At 44.7% G+C, this 19,213-nt stretch overlaps 1 protein-coding gene across 3 annotated transcripts in view; it reads left to right on the forward strand.

Annotated features, from left to right (window-relative positions):
• The window catches only part of MBNL1 (muscleblind-like splicing regulator 1), a 109,970-nt gene that overhangs the window by 8,970 nt on the left and 81,787 nt on the right, over positions 1-19,213 (forward strand). The window lies entirely within an intron of this gene.

Consider the following 19,213-nt stretch of genomic DNA (forward strand, 5'->3'; position numbering starts at 1 on the left):
CGGGCCGGGGGTGTCCGCGGGAGGAGGCGGCGGGCCGCCCCCGCCGGGGTGGGCCGGCGTCCTGGACGCGCGGGTGCTCCAAAGCAGCGCCGTGGTTTAGGTTGGATTTTTAAAGACGACGGTAACTTCGAGGGGACGTCGCCGGTCTGGGTGCGCGCACGTGGCGGTGTCGGGGAAAAATCCCGCCTTGATAAGGCGCTCGCTGTGCTGCCCGCATCTTTGGGAGCTTCTGGATTAACCGGGTGGAAATAGAGCGTTGGGGCTTGGGCTTTTGTTTTTTTTAGAGAGTTCTTGAATTCAGAACTTTGTTTTGCATCTAGTTGCTGCAAACAAATCAGTTTGTTAAGATGTTAGTATAGCGGGAGAGAAAGACGCAGGGATGTTGTCTGTGTGAAATAGTTATTTTAGAAGAATGCATGATTATTTCTTTTAGAAAGAAATTATTTCTTTTGGTGATTTTGTTTGAGGGGGGAACTATGCTGCAAAACGTGGCGGCAGCAGCTGGACACAGGTGACGAAGAAGCAGAGAGAGTGAAACTGTCTGAGCAGCTTTAACAAAGGGATGTAATGGACAGGAGAGGGCTATGTACATAACGAATAATAACGGCGAATAAATAACTGGACTATATCTTCTTCAGCACTACGGAGAAGAGGTTCTAATGGAACAACAACAAGTTCCAAAGTGACAAGGAAGTAATTTGCATAGTGAGTAATTAACCGATGGTACTTATTACTGCAGGGGAAGTTTGAGGGTGAGAGTCTGAGGTTGGGCGGTTGGAAGCTGGGATGGATCGCAGGTGCCCGCTGGGGCTGTCTGCTTGTGTTTGGTAATGACCCTTGCCAGACCTGCTGACAGAAAACAGTATTACGACAATTTCAAGTAGATAAAAGAGAAATAAATTAAAGGCTTGGCATCCCCAGTTTCACTGAAATGGGTGACAGGACTGCTGTCTGTGGAAGGTTGGGACCTACCAGTGCAGAAACGCGAGGTGTCGGGAGTCTCTCCGCTTGCAGGGCGGTGCTGGGAGCGCTGCCCCTGGGTTTTCTAGGGAGCGGAGCACCCCAACACTCCGTCTGGAGGGGACAGGGATGCTGGGCGCGTGCTGAGCTGAGCTCTGCAGTTGCAGCATGTGCTTTTGCAATTTAAATTTTGCGAGGCCTGTGTCACTGCTTTCCTCGGCTCCTGTTGGATCAGGTGTAGGCTAGAAGGTTGTAAAATGGAATTGGACTTCCCTGGATTTAAAGGCTGGGCTTCTGAGCTACAAAACTTCTTCAGGCTTAGTTGAAACAAAAGGTGATTAAATAGAAAAGCGATGGCGATGACTAAACATTTGAAGTTTCATAACCAGTTAGTCTTCAGACTTGAGAATATTTTGAAAACTTATTACCCCGTAGGCTGTATGTATGAATTAACAGTAATCGTGGAGCCTGCCTAGTTTTAGGTGACACGTAAAAGTACAGGATTGTGCAGTTGTTATTTACTCGGGCTACTGAGGAAAGATAAACAGGCAACAGATTTCTTAGTCTGATATGAGAGGAAGAAGGTGACAGGGCGTATTTATTGTCTCATTTCCTTAAAGCCATCATTAGATTAAATTCATTTTGAATGGCAGGCAAGGGTCTGAGTCCAAGGATGCTTTGTTGTACTACGAGGCAGTTGAATCGGTGGGCAAAATTGGGGCATTATGTGAGCAATTTGTAATTCACTGGTGTCAGCAAGCAGTGCCAAAGCTGTCCTGTGAGAACTCCCCTCAGCAGCAGCGGAGGGTATGGTTTCCATACATCCACCGCATAGTGCTGGCGTTCCCTGCGGTGGGAACAGCCTGGCTTTGTGATTTCTTTTCATTTACCCACAAAATCCTCCTTTATGCTCGCTGTCTTAGAAGTGTTGTGAAGCACCGCTGTGCCACGTGCCGCCTAGGCGTGAGCTTCGTGTTTTTCTGGGCTGAAAGCTGTATTGCAAACACGGGAGATCACCAGTTCAGATGTATCTGACAGCTGCCTACAGCTCGGACCCTCCTAGGCAGATGCCTGACTCGCGTTCTTCACCCTCATGACAGAAGACGTTAGAGTTTTAGATCTGGTAGATTAACAAGGTAATGGATAGTACCTATCTTCAGGAGTATCAACAAAGCAGTTTAATTAGTGGAAGCAGAGAACTTTAATTTAAAATTTCTCTGGTACATTATTATCTAATTGCAGAAGTAATCAGAATCGTAATGCAGAATAGCCTTTACTGAAAGGTTTTTCTGTAGGCAGTCTGGGCCAAGAAGTTACTGTTCCGCTGACTCGCTGCCGTCACGGTGCGGTGTTGTGAGGGCTTTCAGCCCAGTTCATCCTGGTGAGACTGAGGAGATCGCGAAAGCATAATCCTAAGCAAGATGCTGGAACGGGGGTTTGGTAGGGTGCCCTGCAGGATCCTGGAGTGCCTTGCCATCCCAGCAGCCGCAGCACGGGCGCCTCGGAAAGGCTGGGGGTGCGGGTAAGGCTCTGCGCTGGGCTGTGGTCAGCGAGGGGCACGCAGCCCTCTGCTGCTGCCTGGGGGGGGCACGTAAAAATTTCAGGGGTTTTTGCTGATTTTTCTTTAGACTGGAAGTGATCTTAGTTCATTCTGCTTTGGGAGGTTCAACAATATAATCAGAAATAAATTGGTGTGAATCAAGCCGCTTCAAACCTTAAATGTAGACGTTCATTTTCCATTTTGGAGAAAGGTTAATTTTGTTTTGCGTTACTCCACCTCTTGAATTCTACTACTTTGTTGCTTTACTAAGTCTCAGATGCTGTTCATCATCGTCTAGTATTACTAGGTAACAGTTACTGAGTTTATCTATATTCTGCTTCATATAGCGAGGCCAAGGATTGAATAAACTAACATTTTTAGACACCTCCGTGAAAAATACCACACACTGACAAGCATTTGAAAGTAGCAGGTGCTGCTGTTGCTTTCTTTTAAAACCTGTTTTGCATGGAGGTTTCTGGTGCTTGTCCAGTTTGCATGTCTCAGGAGCACCGAAGATGCTACTTCCCAAAATTTCATAAGCAGGGAAGATACTATTGAAAAGAATCTGTAATGTCATTCACTGCAGTCTGTCCTCCAAGTGGTTTTGAGCGGACTGGTAAACGTACTGTTCTGTGGCCTTTGCAGAGTGTCCCAGCTGCATCGCTTTGCATCCCAGCATCTGGTGCGAATCCGACTTCCCTGAACTTAGAGCCCATGTATATTGGAAACCTGGAAAATAAATCTGAAGTACAGGAGATGGTGATGCATCACACCAAACAGCTGAAACAAACATTAAATAGTCAAAAGGGTGTTGCTCCACAGAGCCATTATTTTGGTTGCCCAGAGGAGGCAGACTGTTAAAGCTGCATGGTTTTTACAGTACTGTCCAGAACAGCTTATGTGGCCACAGTAAAGGTTCTTGTATGTGTGGTGTAGATGAAGATCTCGTGGCCAGTTCAGATTAAAATAATACACTTTCCTCTCTGTTTTTATTTCCTTTAAGTACTGCTTTTATTCTGCTGCTTCAGATTGAATGCAGAGGTGGTAAGGACACAGGAATGCCTGTAATTAGAAGGATGAGCCTTAGCACCTCTTGATGCCCAGAATAGGGAGGGTGTGATTGCTACTTAGGACCTGCATGTATAAACTGCGAAAGTCGTTTTTCTAACAGTGCTAACCCCGAGGAAGTCACACGTGTTGGATTATAAAAGACGCTTTGCAGTAACTATGCATTACTTTCAAAGGCTTAATATGTGTTTTCCTTTGCCTTGTGCACATTTTAAATGCAAATGCTATGAAGAGATGATTTTGCTGTTAACAAAGACCAGCTCATTAAAACAAAACAAAAAAAAGTTCTGTTCCCTTTTGTTGTCATATTTTTATGATTTTTGTCCATGACGAGGATGACTTCTGTAACTATGAATATTTATCAAAAAATTGCTGCAACTAACTCTTGTCCAGAAGGAATTTTACTGTGGTTGTATTTTTCTATATTTTTATGACTGTTTTCCAGTATGAACGAGGAAGGACACTCCTATCAGTGGTCAGGTGTTGCCTGAAATAAGCTGGTTTTGTGCTGTGGTTCGTTTGTAAGCGGTGGCAGAATAATCCTGCACACAAACGTGCAGGTGCTGCCAGAGGGCTCAGAGATCTGCCGGAGTGCGAGCAAAGTTTGTGTGTGTAGATCCAGCATTTTGGCTAATGTGCTTTATACACCTAACAGCTGTCAGGTGTGGAATGGGGCTGGGTGTGATCGCTTCCCTAGGGACTCCTATGTGCAAATCTGTCCTGCTATTTCCAGCCCAGTGGAGGGGTGGCAGGGGGACCCGAGGCAGGCAGAGGCTCCAGGGCTTTCCTTTGCCTGCATACGTGGTGGTCTCCACTATTTGTGTTCCTTAGGGATTAGAGCAGTTGCCTATGATTATTTTTTTTATTTTATTTTATTAACAATTATATATTATGAACTTAGTTTCCCAAGTAATGCAGTAAAGTAAACAACATTTCCTTCCTACTACCCCATCATTATTTACTGAAAGGATAAACATGTGAATAGTTTTTTATTGCTATCCTCGGTGACATTTGGAAACTGTTCTGCCGTGCAATATGTGCAATTGTAATTCCCATTAGTGTCAATGAGAGTTCACAGCAATTAACAAGGAAAGAGAAGGGACTGTTAAAACTGTGGCACAGTTGTGATGAAACTTGAATACATCCCAAGATAAAAAAATACACATTTAATATAAAGAGTTGAGAGGTGAAGGTTTTGCATGTGGCATTTTAAAATGGAGCATGGTGCCTGGTAAGGATGTTCAAGCAAGCAGTCGATGTCGCCCCTTCCCGTTCTACCTTCAGCAGTTTGTGTAGGGTGATCGTCTTAGTCATTGCTTTGCTTGGAGAATAAAGCCAGTGACAAATGTTGTTCTACGCTGTTATGCGCATTCAGAACCAGCACAGTAAATTTTCCTCCTCTGAAGCTGATGTGAAATTTCTTCCATAGCTTCAGTGGAAACAACAGGAGAGCAGCATCAGCAGGGCTGAGCTGGTGCAGGTCGACACATGGAATGCTGCCTGCGCCCATCAGGCTCTTTGGTGACTGTGTGTGGGTTTGATGGGTGCTGGCCTCAGTATGAAATCCAGCTATGTATCAGGAGAATTGCTTTTCCTCTGGGATCAATTTTTTTTTGTTGTTTAAACATTTACTTGCTGTCAGCTACTACCCTGTGAAATAGTCCATGTTTCAAATTATGTGCGTATGCTGCATTGTTATAAAAGACTGTTTTTATCCAAAATATCTTGATTTTAGGTAGCTGGGAAAACTCACTTTTACTCTACTATAGAGAAAAAAAAAGTCAAAGTTTGCAATAGATATAATCTGTCCTCACTGAAGTCTAACTTAAGTTCTCACTAAATGCAGCTTGAATTTTTAATAGGATATTTGCTATTTGGTATTAATTAGAAATATCAGCAGCAGTTTATAAGGTAAAAGTATAGTTCTGTCACTAGGATGCTAAATAGCGGGCTGCATGTTTATTTTCGTTTGAATCTACAGATCGCACAGGAAAACTGAGGAAGCCAGGGCTGAGTAAACCACAATTGGCTGTGAGTTTTGTGTAGCCAGATTATCATTTCCGTAAGCCAAGTATATAATCAGCATTAACCCAGCGTGGGGACATGGGCAGTGCCGCTGCACAGCCCCCCATGTCTGTGTGTCCTTCTGCAGCCCCGCTACCTCCCAGAGCTGCCAGTCGCTGCTGGCGAGAAGTCTCGGGGAGAAACAACTTCCAGCCCTTATTTGAGCACTGTCAGAAAGCGTGCAGCTGCCGGTGTTGCTCTTAGGACCTTCTGCTTTTGGCAAATATGCCAAATACTTGTTTTCACAGAAAAATATTTTGGGACGTAAATATGCACGCTGTATATCGGTGGCTGAATTGGAATGAATTTCTGCACAATAAAAAGAAATAAGTACTAGACAGGTTAAAATATGTCTAATCGTTTGACAGCTTGAAAACTGAGCTCTCACATAGCCCTCCATTGCTAGCCCAGCTGTACTGGACTCATTTTATCAATTCTTTCTTGGAATTTACAGGTGGCAGTTTAAACTTCTGCATAGAGTCCAGCTTTTCCTATTGGAAGCATACCTTACTGTCTGCCCCGAGGGAGACTGCTGCTGTAAAAGGAATTTTTTTTTTTCCCTTATGTACTTGTCAGTAACATTACATTCAGAGTTAGTTCTTACAGAAGTGCGTCAGTCTTGCTTGCAGTGGCACAGAAAAAAATTAACAGAGCATGCACTGAATTTTCCCCTTATCTCAGTATACCACATTTTATGTATCTTGTAGTGAGATGTTTTGTTTCTACGGTTTCAGACTTCATGTTTCAGAAGATTAATAGACTTAGCAGCTCTGTTTGCTAAGCTTAGCGATGATAACAATGTAATAAGTCATGAGACGGTCACAGATCATCTGGCAAGGCAAAATATGCCTTGGGCTTGAACTTGGAGCAGGTATTACTTGGAGAGAAAAGTAAAATGTCGAAAGCATTATAAATAATTTGTCCTGGCTTGGGTGGCTCGAAGTCCAGGTTTGCCCGAAGACCCTGCTCAGGAAGCTCAGTTGATGGCATCTGCGTTCACCCTCTCTACGTACCCACAGATGAGAGACAGCGTTTTTAAAGTACACGTATGGTATTTAATGCAGCAAGTGCAGAGCACAGGATGGTTCCTCTGGCTGCGCTCGGCCGCAGGTGCCCCCGGTGCGGGATGGAGGAGCGGAGAGCAGCGCGGTGCTGGACCCTGGGCTCCCGCCGCCCTTGCTGCCCGTGCCGCGTGGAGCGGCTCCGCACATTCCTGCGGCGCTGCTGGCTCCCGCGCAAGTGAGTCCGACTGCGAGCGGTGAGTAAGGACTTGGGAACCCAGAGCATGCTTGGGCTCTGGGCCCAATCCTGCTTCCAGAGAAGTTAATGGGAGTTTTTCCTTCTAAAAAAGGGAGAGCGATCAGTGCTGCTCAGCTGGGTCCCGCGAGGCCCTCGGCGCTCCTCTCCCGGGAGTCCTTTAAGCCCAAGCTCCCCGCTTTGCACGGGGAGGGGTGGTCCGCGGGTGCGTGGCCGAAGCCCACCCCGGGTCAGCCTGCAGCGGGGCACGTGGGACGGGGGTGTGCTCCCGAGACCGCTTCAGCTCTGGCGTTGCAGTGACGTTGCCTCCGCTGCAGTGACACCTACACAGCATTCGAGGAGATGAGCTCTTCTTTTAAATTTAAGTAAATTGCTGTAGGAGGAAATGAAGTTTGCTGCGTTAATTGGGTCTAGATATACCCGAGGTCTCGAGCCTTTAAACCGCGCTCCCCGCGGGCACCGTGGAGGAGCGTGCAGCTCCCGGAGCTCACTGAACCAGGCAGATGTGTCAGGTTTTCCGAGCAGGTTGCCAAGCTGAAGGCAGCAGTAATTAGGCCTGGATTCACCATAGAAAAGACATGTCTCTGTGCGCGCAGGCGCCCGAGAGCCGGTGCTCTAACATCTGCCGAGTTTGCTCACGGAGGTGCGGGTGGGATGGCGGCTGCTCTGGGGCTGGCTGTGCAGAACCACCCACCCTTCCTCCTCCTCGCTGATCCCTGGGGGTCGGCGCTTGCTGTCCCAGCCGACACTGGCTATTTCGGTGTTGCTTTTGCCATCTGGTTTCCATGGAAGAAAGCTCCTGTCAACTGCACATGCTGATAAACACAGCATGATTTACTTCTGAGAAATAAACTCTAGTAATTTTTTTCTGTGACTCTCTGAAGCTTGGAAAAAAAAAAATATCCAAAGAAAAAATACTTCTTCCAGTGCTTGGAAGACTTTATTAGTGCCTGGGCAGCATTCTTGACTTTGTATGATCACTTTTGGTTTCCAGCGAAATCCTTTCCATATGTAATTTTTTATGGGAATCCTTCAGTGCTCAATGCATGGGCAAAACTGAAACTGACTTTGAGACTTCTTTCACAAGCAGTGAAAAATCAAAGGTAGTGAGTCCCTGATACTGATAATGTAACTATGTGCTTTTCAGCTTTTTGATGTGTAACAGTTAAAAGTGTTCTTCTGGGAGTGCAGCCACTTGCTGCTATGACTTAGCTTTGCAAACCACTTAGAAGAAAGTCCCTGGGAAAATATCTTGCATTTTACTGAGCTCCTGTATTTATGTGCAAATATATTCCATAAATAAATCTTTCATGATGTGATTTTTTTGTGAAAAGTAGACGCAGCTCTGTTCAATTCTTCTAGTTCAATACAGCTAATGGTGGCAACTGAAATATAAGAATTTGAACTGCTTTCACTCACTTTTCTGCATGACTGATAAAATTATTGCTTTGGGTTTGTTTGGTTTGTTTTCTAAAAGTTCTAAGCATTCTGTCTTTAATCACCATTTTTATAAAAATTGCTTTTTCTTAGAAGAAATAGCTTAAAAGCTATTTTCCAAATATTCCATGTTTTTTGTATAAGACTAGAATTTTAAACTTTCATATTTGGTATTGTCCTGGTTTCGGCTGGGATAGAGCTAATTTTCTTTCTAGTAGCTGGTATAGTGCTATGTTTTGGCTTTAGGATGAGAATAATGTTGACAACACTCTGATGGTTTCAGTTGTAGCTAAGTAGTGTTTGTACCAAGTCAAGGATTTTTCAGCTTCTGATGCCCAGCCAGCAGGAAGGCTGGAGGGGCACGAGAAGTTGGGAGGAGGGGGGACAGCCAGAGCAGCTGACCCCAGCTGGCCAAAGGATTGTTCCATACCACTTTAAGTCATGCCCAGTATATAAACTGGGGGGAGTTGGCCCAGGGGGATCGCTGCTCGGGAGCTAATTGGGCATCGGTCAGCGAGTGGTGAGCAATTGCATTGTGCATCACTTGTTTTGTATGTTCCAATCCTTTTATTATTATTGTAACTTTATTATTGTTATTATTATTTTCTTCCTTTCTGTCCCATTAAACTGTTCATATCTCAACCAGTGAGTTTTACCTTTTTTTTTTTTTTTTTTCTCCCCTCCAATTCCCCCATCCCACTGGGGGGGGGGAAGCAAGTGAGTGGCTGTGTGGTGCTTAGTTGCTGGCTGGGCTTAAACCACGACAAGTATTTTTAAATGGCTTTTAGAGGTAAGGATGAGAATACAAGTAAAACAAGCTTCTTCCAAAATTTCTTCCCTGTGTTGTTCAATTTGGGTAGCTTGCACAGGTACATTAATGAAAAAGTGGATACATCGAGGAGAGCTCAAGTGGAGGATAGAGAGGAATCTTCCACGTGATAAATACTACGGGAAAGCAGGTAGACAGTGATGATAAATATTTTGGGTATTATGCAAGCTTCTACACTTGCCGCACAGTGCTGTAAGCATTAATTAGAATAGTGCTGTGGGGCTTGCAGGGGTCGGTGCGGGATCACTGGGGGTTCTTGTCCCTGGAGGTTGAGGAATGGCTCAGCTGTTGTGCTTGTGCGAGCTCCCCGAGCACGCGGGCTCGCACCCTCGCCATCTGCTTGGCAGGGGACCTCTGCTTCGGCTCTTCTCTAGAAAGAAAATAGACGACGAGCTGCAGAACTAGCGCTCAGTGTGTGAGTGGCACCGTTAGATGGGCTCGAGCACTTCTTTGTATTGGGTTTTCACATAGCGTCATTCTTCAAGCTTATTTTGGGTTCTTTAAAAAAATAAGAAAGTTTAAAGTAACTCTAATAGCAGGGGTATAACCTGAGTGCTTTCGATACCTTTAAAAAATTGTCTAAAACTTTTGGTCCACATCTGTGGTCCTTTGACATGTTAACATTGGTATTTTTATTCTGTTGTAGTAGGCATTTGGGGGAAAGTGATTCATTTTTACGCTGCATGAATATATAGAGGCCATTTCTTCTGCAAGAAGAATTAATGGGAATTTGAAGGTTATGTGTTCTGTGATTTGGCACTGGTTGAGCATAGAAAAGCTTGCCTACAGACTGAGCAAAAAGGACACAGCTCACTTCTTGCTCAAAAAGGAGACTGTGCTGGAGACCAGAGGGTGAGCCCTGTGTGCGGGGCTCTGCTAGAGCGGTGGGAAATGCTGCTCTTTCGGCCTCACCTAAGCAGAATGGGCTGAGAGAGCGAGTCACAGGCAGGTGTTGGTCCAAGAGTGATCCGGCAACTGTTACAACGTGAGACCACAGAGAATATGAGGATGCAACAGGATAATGAAGGGTCCGCATTCATTCTGCCTCAGAGACGTTCCTTGATTATTCTGTGGAAGATGGGAGCTCAGAAAGAATTCAGATAGGTCAGCCGTGCAACAGCCATAATAAAAACTTAGCAAGGTAGTGGGTTATGACCTGATCCATAACCCAGAAACAAAAATTATTCAAGATCTGACTGACCAAGCTGGAAACCCCCTGTAGCTGCCATTTGTGATGATGCAGAAGGAGGTGCTGCTGTGCTCGCTGCATCTTCTGCACCAGGCTGCTGCTTGCTCTTTTTCTTTTTTTTTTAAAATACAAGCTCAGATGGTAACAGCCTGTGGGTGATCTCATGTGCCCTTGTGTGTTACACCAACGGTGTCTCTGAAGCCGTTTTTGCTTGGTGGCCCCGGGAACACCCCAGGACCCTGTGCCGGCAGCGGCTGGGGTTTCTGCTGCCGTGCTGTCTGCAGGGCTGCAGGCGCGACAGCGTTGCAGCTCCTTCCCGTACGAGCACAGACCTTCTGGAAGGGCCTTCTGGTGATGAGGTAACCAGAAACCTCTTTTTCATCCTCCCGTAAGTTCATCTTTATTACCCACAGCAAAAGGCTAAAAGCAAGAGAAAAGTTGTATGCAAGCATGTACTTAAGCAGCCTGACACCAGCTGGGTCATCTAGACATCGGGAAATCCATGAGCAAAATGAGTGTTAGCAAAATTCATCAGCAAACCCAGCTCTTGAGCAAGGAGGGGAGGAAAGCTAGTCTTAAACCCTGTGCGCGGTGCACACACTGGGAGGGTGTCCCCATTAACTGCATCGCTGCCGTCTCGCAGACTGGGAACAGCCTTGCTCAGAAGTCCCTTCGTAGTTCACCTCCGTCAGTCGTGGCGGTTCTTCTGGGTGAGATTTTGTGCAGAAGAAACTGTTCCAAACGGGCCATTATTGGGTTGTTTTTTGTGATTATTGTTAGCTATGTAAATATCATGATTCAAGATGAACAAGGATAACAATAAATTATAGCAAATACTGATTAGAAAATGGTCTCAAAGACATTTTCACTTCTTTCCTAAAATAAAGCATAGTCATTCAGGTTTTGTTCCTTCTTTTTAATACTGGTGACTAATTTGGAGCTTTTCCCTGACACCTGAAGTCACGTGTATTTATTTAGCTTGGGTGAGATTGTTCATGATGCAAAATTAATTGCATCAGTAGGTGTTTCTGTGCTGCTGAGCACTGTATGTGTAGTGATCTCTGTGAAGTCAAGGAAAGCATCTCCTAAACTTGATTAGTTTTGCTGTATACTGAAGAATCATTTTGCTCTTATGTTAGTGCATAACAGTTATCTTGGGATACCTTGGATGGTGACAGAGCGTAGAGAGTTAAAAACCCCATTCTCTACGATTTCGATTCTTTCATAAATAACAAAAAGAAATGATTTTAGATTGATTGTATTTTCTGATAAGCAGTACAAGTTTTTATTACGCTGGAAGGATATGACTGATAAATATAAATTAAATGTAAGGCCAGAATGTATTAAACCAGAAAATACTCTATTTTGGATTTGAGATTCTTTGAGAAACAGAAGGCTTTGAACTGAAACGCAGTTGGCTTTATCTCCTATCTTGCAGCAGATGCTGGAGTAGTTTTCCAGCGCCGTCGTTGCCTTGTGATTCATGTTGACATTAACAGGAGTCAGGCAGTTACACCCGCGCGCTAAGCTGGCGTTGCCTCGCTGCTCTGGGTGTCCCCGGCATGGCAGTACTGCGACTGTTGGAGACTGGGGTGATTTCGGAGGCGTGGGTCCCCCGGCCCGTTCTCGGAGGTGCTGTGCGGGGTGCTGCCCGGCCGTGCCGCGGTGCCGGCGCAACGGCTTGGCGCTGTCCGCGGCTCTCCTTCAGTCCCTGCCGCATCAGCGATCCCATCTTCACCCATTCCCCTGTAATTTTCTCATTCTTGGAGAGAAGCATGTGATTGTCACAGCGTTGCCACAGTTCGCCATTAACGAGCTGAAGTGACCAGGCCATCGAAACCTGAGTTCTAATTTTCTGTCGAAAGCAGAACTCTGTATAACGTCTTCCTCTTTATCTGTACTCATGTCCCTTTTTGTTTGCCCTCAAGTCAGATGCAAGATGAAGCAATCCACGTAAGTCTGACTTCTGATTCGCCTCGCTAGGAGCATGCCCGTTTATGCAGCAGGCAGTTAGGGGTAAGGTGCCCCACACTGAATTTTGCTGAAGACGCCCCGGTCCTCCCCGGCACGTCCTGCTGCGGCGGTGCGTCTCTCCGCAGGGTGAGCAGGGGTCCGTGGCGGTCCGGGGGAGCGGGACGGCGGGGTGTGACCCGAGTGGGACGATGTGCCGGCTTGGAGCAGGTGACATGAATGGCCTTTGCCGTTTCTGGTAATTTAAGTTCAGATTTAATCTCGCCAATTAATTTGACGTGTGCGAGGATGTGGTGGCTGTATCCAGGCTCCTAGTTCATAATTATTGACATAACAAAACGATCATCATGTGAACAGGCAAGGACTTTGAAATCTAGAGTTTGGTGGCAGGGGCAAATGTGGAAGGGGGTGCCTGGACTGGGGCAGGTTAGTGAAGCTAAGCAGAGGAGCTTACTGGCTGGAGCAAATGCTGTTAGTAAGAAATCAATAATAATGTTAGTATTGACCATGTATATGCCATAATCCATCAGGTGCTCACCAGAGTGGTCTCTCAGGACTCATTTTACCCACTGCTGGGATCCATTTCTGGGGAAGGAAAAAGCCACCCTTTGCAACCAGGGCCACGTGGCAGCTGCTTTAGGAAGGGAAGTGAAAAATGATACAGCTGATGGTAAAAACTGGGAGCCCTTCTAGAGGTAGCATGTAGATTTAATTTAGAACCTTAGCAGTAATGAGGTGCTGGTATTTTTTCCCTTGCTATACAGTAGAGATTAAGGCACGCGACCTGCAAGAAGCTAGGCTGCGTGTCCGCTGCATCTCTTGTGAGAGCTCCTCCGGGTCACTTCTCCCTGAAACCTTCGGCATCAGCTGAATTTGATGTTGGAGGGAAGCAGTTGCTTCCCTTGCTGAGTCATGGGCATCGCTTTTTTTGTAGTAGTTGTTATCACGGATGATGCTAATAATCATGTTTCGTATATATATAACATTTTATATATATAACATTTTATATGTATATATACACACACATAGGGTTAGAAATCACCTGTCAATATGGGAGTGGTTTTCAGTGATGTGTAGCTATCTTTTTTGCCACCGTTACAAGTACCTCCCAGTTTTGAATCTCAGTTGTGGGACTCATCCTGAGGTTTGCCATGTGGCTGTGTTCTCGAGGAAAGCACCCAAAACCTGCCGCATGTGCGGCGGACTTTGTTAACATTTGGCTGCATAATCGACAGGCACCTCCAGCCTGCTCCCACTGAAACAAGCAGGAGAAGTAACAAGAACTATAGTCACATGTGTGCGTGATGCAGGAGCGAGTAGGAAACATTTTGCAGGTGAAATGTGCCTTTCTGGTGGCAGGGGACAGTGTGGGGCGAACGATTCGGAGTGACTGACCGGCCTGGTCAGCCCAGCTCGCACACCCTGTGCTGCCCCAGATGAGCTGCTGGGTTTGCGGGAGGCTGATGCTGGTGTGATGCCGCTGACGTTGGTCATCTCGCTCCTCTCTGCCATCACTTGGCTTATGTACGTTTGCAGTTAATCAGACAAAATGTCTTTAATGTGCAAGGGTCTGATTAATAAATAGCTCTGTACTTTTTAGAAGGGTGCATGGTTGTTTAGTTATGGCCTCTGAAATGTCTTTGTATAGAAACTCAGTATTTAAAATGAATATTCATTAGAACAAGCACGTAAGACTGATTTTAATAAAAGAGCTTCTGGTTATTTCAATTCAGTTTGTTTTCTTTTTTAGAAGAATTACTTCTTGGAGTTTTAAGTTAAATCACTAGATTACTGTTATTTTTAAAGATAAACAACTTCTTAGACTTGCATGGGAAATGTCACTTCTTTTACGGTTGAAACTCCTCTATGTCAGGATAATACAAAACTTCCTATTCCTAAAATATATTCTGTAATTGTTACAGTAAAAGAATTACAGTATGGATATATTTTTACTACCAGAAACAGTGGCGTGGATGGATATGTTTATGCTTTGTAATACATAAATCAACAGCAAAATGGATTAAATGCAGGGTAGTCCTTCCTGCCATTTTCTGTCTCTGGCTTGCAAGTAGAAAGAGAATAGCTAGTATACACATTTCCTAGTCTAGAGACAGACACTGACCTTTCCCTATCTTAGTTTATAAATACCCATCCATCTAGTGCTGTCAGATAATGTGAATTCTGCATGTCTCTGAAGTCCCAAATTTTGTAAAGGAATTGATATATACCACAGGTTATAAAAAAAGAAAAATTTCAGCAGGCATATTTCTTGACTTTGCAGGTTTTTTAAATTACAGTAATAGCGGTTAATTCATAACAGTCTACTCTTTAAAGAAAAGAAGGTTTATGGAATTTGCCATATAACTTTCTGACTTGAAAATAGCGTTATTCTAATTAATCTAAAGTAAGAAAGGATTGGGCTATGGGATTTGTACGTCCGTGCCATTACGCTGTTGCTAGGAATTGGTTCACAGTTTGATTAGGGACGTAACTCTTGGAGAACTAATTTCAAGGAAATACCTTATTTCTGCAGTAACATGTGCGCAATTGGGGGCACTTACTTTATGACGTTGCCTCTTTTTTCGTTATTTATCCAGTTTTCCTGAACAGAGTACACTTGGATGTGTTAAATTCAGGTGTAATGTCACAGTTAGGTGTTTCTGCTAAAACGGTTTCAGAAACTGTGAAATATACTCAAGATAAAAACACATCTGATGAGGATCTGCCTAAGAAGCCCACTGAAGTCAGTGGGAGGTTGCACTGCCTTCCTAAGCAACTCTGTCAGAGCTAAAACAGTACAGAAATAACCTTTAAAACACTACTACTAGTACTACTACTACTAAAACTATGTATATTATGCAAAATATCTGGGTCATAGAAATAGTGTTGGCAGTTTTTTTACAAATCCGGTGTGGGACTTGCTTAGTAGTTTGATGCTAATATGTGCTTGTAGTTTTACCAAGCTCTGTTTATGTCACAAATTGCCGGGCTGTGGGGGGCTGTGAAGGACGTCTCCAATGGCACAGTATCCTGGCATTCCCACTTCAGAGCTGGCTATTCTGTGCTGCTGCCTTTGCGCTCTGCTTTTTCTCGATATATGTGAAAGTACAAAATTGAGAGAGGGGTCTTTTTGCTTTTACGTGTTGTCGTATGGGTGTAGTGAGTACAGTTCCTACAGAGCTAGAGTACAAGACCAATTTGGTTTGTTCAGCAGTAGTTGACTAAAGAATATTTTTCTTTAACCAATCCTTCAGTTATGTGGCCAAGATGTTAATTAGCTCATTGTTTCTGCTTAATTTTGTGACGGCACTATAATTATATCCCTCAGTTGTGCCATGAAGTAATTGCTGTAGCTTTTCCAAATTTTATGTTGAGATGTGTTATTGGTAAACTTCGAATTTGGCAGAGGTGTTTTGAAAATACTGTAAGGCAGTCAGTAATTTTTTCGTTTCTTTATTTAAAAGCCAGCCATTTGGCAATTTCAAGCTTTGAGACTGTACTGTCAATGTAAATAGAATATTGATTTTATTCCATTTCCTATCTCATTAGAGTCATTGTCATGAGGATGGATTCATGTTGTGTAATTATCTGTTCTTGCTGACAGTTCTCATGTCATTGAGACTGGTGTTTCCAGCTTCCACTTTCTCCGAGCATAAAAATAGCATTCTTCACTGCCATGTTCTTCTTTAGTGTCATAGCTTTTTGCCTGTCCAGCTTTATACATCTTTCTTTCTGAGAGTCGTGTGTGAATTGAGATAGAGAAAACAGGAACGTCCAGCTAACCCGGTTACAGGAAGAGTGAAGACAATGGCTCCTTGGGAACAGTTCCTGGTGCAGTGAGACACTCCTGTTCAGATACCTTATTTTTGTGTCAAAGACTGTAACGAGGAGGAAAAACGTATCATTTACTTGGCCGTACAACATTTCTTTATAGCAGTAACGGGAAGTAATAAAAATTGAACATACTTAATCAGCACTGAGAAACCATAATCACATGGTCCTTTCTGTGTTAGTTTTACTTTCTTGGGCATTTTCAGATAACCTTTCCATTGATTTGTGAAGCTGTTTCTTAATCATTTTCATTGACCCAGCTCAGCAGACAACTAAGTCATCTCTCTTACCCTCTTAAGGAATGACTTCTCAGTGTTATTTCTCTCTTTTTTCTGAGAATCACTTTTTAATTTGCTTTTTGGTCTTTTCAGCTTCATTTTCCTTGTATTCTCAATAATCAGTGAAGGCAAGGCTATGCTTTGTCCAAACCAGTGTTGCAGCAGTCCCACGACAAGTAGCAAATACTTTCAAATTTCAAAAGGTGAACTTCAAAAACCAGCTGTGGATTAAGAACAGCCTTTAGTACTGAATGGCCTACTAGTGGAGTCTGGAAACTGTCAGCCCCCAAATAAATTCTAATTGAATTTAAAAAAGAAAAATAATAAAAATCAACTCAACCCCTTTCCTGTCCTGTCACGAGGGTTCCTCCCTCTGGATTTCTTGCAGCCTTTCCCAGCTTATCAGAGACAGTCCAAAGAGAGACATCACACACATCTGCTGGGTTTTTTTGCAGACAGTATCCTTTAGTATTTGAGGCTTATTGGGGACTCTTTATTGACTTAGAATATCATGAGAGAATTTCAAAGCGAGGGGAAAATAGTTTATGCAGGTAAAATAATTATAATTCTATGCTAATATCTTCCTTTATTTAGTGGAGATATTGAAGATATGCCTCTGGTCTGGAGTCAGTCTTTATTTTTGCTAGAAGGCTATTTTTAAAGCTGACATTTCTGGCTATGTTTTCAGGTAGATAACAAATTCTGACAAAACAATTTTTCTTCAGGTAACTGTAGAGACAAAATATACATCTAGCATTTCTTCACATTCAGAAGATTTACCTCGGAGGCAGCACAGCTTCTCGGATTATTACTTTTCTTTTTGTAGCTGGCAGACTGAAGAATGAAGGGTGAAATTCAGCCTCGTTTAATGCAGTTACAGATATGTCACTGACCTCAACAGGAGCAGGATTTTGCTGCGAGTAAGTGGCTAGTCCGACTCCAAAATTATAAAGCTAGGAATAAAGCATAGCTTCCTGAGTTTTACCAGGAAGATTACTCCTTTCACTACATGTGAACAGAAAAGATACTTTTCATCTGTTTTCATTTTGTATGTTGCCTTCATGCTGTCTTTCTTTCCTCGTTAGGGGTGACTGCTCTTGTAATGAGAGTGAAATTAAATATCTTGTTTTGAAAATGTGGCCTTTAACTTGCTTTGGCTTTAGCATGTAAAATATATCAATTGCTGCTCTAACTCATCTTGGTGTTTGGAAAAATCAATGCTTGGTATGGATTGTATACCAAACTGACTAACAAGAGAAAATCCCTGCTTAGAGCTGTTTCACAGCTTTGTTGTAGAGCTCTTACTGCCTGCATTGGCATCACCCTCTCCTGAGGGTCTCACGAGGAATAAATGTTCATAACAAAATAACACTCAAAAGTCATTGTTTTGTGCTGTGCAAGAGTGATGGTGGGAGGAAGCGGATACATCTATTAGCTCTGTCTGTGGAGGGCAGGGTGAGTTGCAGTACACCTTGGCTGGAGGCCGGGTGATGTGTTTTAGGCTTCCGAAAGCTCTCTGACATGAAGGGCAGTCCCGCACGAGGCAGCTGGGGATGCCTGGAGCCCGTCCCACCGGGGCACGCGGGTGGGCCCGCAGGCAGGCGGCATCGTCAGGTCCTGGCATGCTGTTCCACACTTTCAAATCTCGTGGTGCTAACCTGTCGTGGCTAGGTAATGTGGCACAGGTGGGAGAACCAAACTTGTTTGCCTGAGCACTTGTTGGGGAATGAGTTTCCAAGCCCCAAGTCTCTGCTGTATCCCCAAGTGCTGATCAGTAGTGACTGCTGACACGGGATGACTTTGACTTTGGAGTTTTTTAGGCAGTTCAAGCAAATGAGTATCTGTGTTTACCAAGACGACACCTGGCTGTTAACTTGTGCTTGCAAGTAATTATGCACGGTTGTTTGTCTCCTGCTAGCAGGGATTAAAAATGTGGGCATGATTAGAAGCGTCCTTCCTGGCAAGGAAACCACGGTGCCTGTTATAATCTTGTTAGCTGTATTAGGTGTGCTTTACTTCTCCTGGAGTTTGTTCTTCTAGTCACTCAGTCCCTGGAAAAAGGCGCTTCGTAGATTTTCGTCGTGTACTGGGTTGCATCCACGCTGCCCAGCATCACTTCCCAAGATGCGTTTCTGATGGCGGTGTTGGTGAGGCTGCTTTGGGGGTGGTGGGAGACACGAAGGTTACGGAGCAGTGTCTTCAGAAAGACAGGGATGGGAACAGCCTTCCCCCCAAATGCTGCTGGGGGTTGCGGTGCTGGCAGGAGAAGTCCCCCGGTCCGTGTTGCTCGTGGGCTCCAGCAGGCGCTGCCGTGGGTGCCCCTCTGCTCTGTGCTCCAGGCTGCTCTTTTGAGATCTCTGTCCAGGCTGGGACAAGAGTTATTTATTTATAGATACTATATTTATTGTAGCGTTATATTTATGGGTGGCATTGGGCTTCTGTGGCAAAGCTGGGCACGGGAAACTCGTCTCGAAGAAGCACCCGCTCCACCTTGGCATCTGAGGGGAAAAGGTTTACCCTCTCGTTTCTAGATGTTAAATGCCTGGGCGTTTGGTTTTTTTCTTTTTTGAAGTGGTGATGTTTATCACGAAGCCGGTAGTTCACCTGCAGCCTGTTAAGGGGAGGGAACAGAGGGAGCGCCGAGCGATCGGTCTCTTCGGGAAGGGGCAGCCGCGCACGGGCAGGCCCGTTACTTCCCGAGTTCTTCGGTGAGCACGGGCGCGGGGCAGCGCGCGGTGACCCCGCCACGACGGCGGGCGAGGGACCGGGGTTCTGCGCGGGCGGCGGCG

The sequence above is a fragment of the Haliaeetus leucocephalus genome, unplaced genomic scaffold, assembly GCF_000737465.1.
Source record: "Haliaeetus leucocephalus isolate CR32 unplaced genomic scaffold, Haliaeetus_leucocephalus-4.0 Scaffold1014, whole genome shotgun sequence".
In the NCBI taxonomy this organism is placed as follows: domain Eukaryota; kingdom Metazoa; phylum Chordata; class Aves; order Accipitriformes; family Accipitridae; genus Haliaeetus; species Haliaeetus leucocephalus.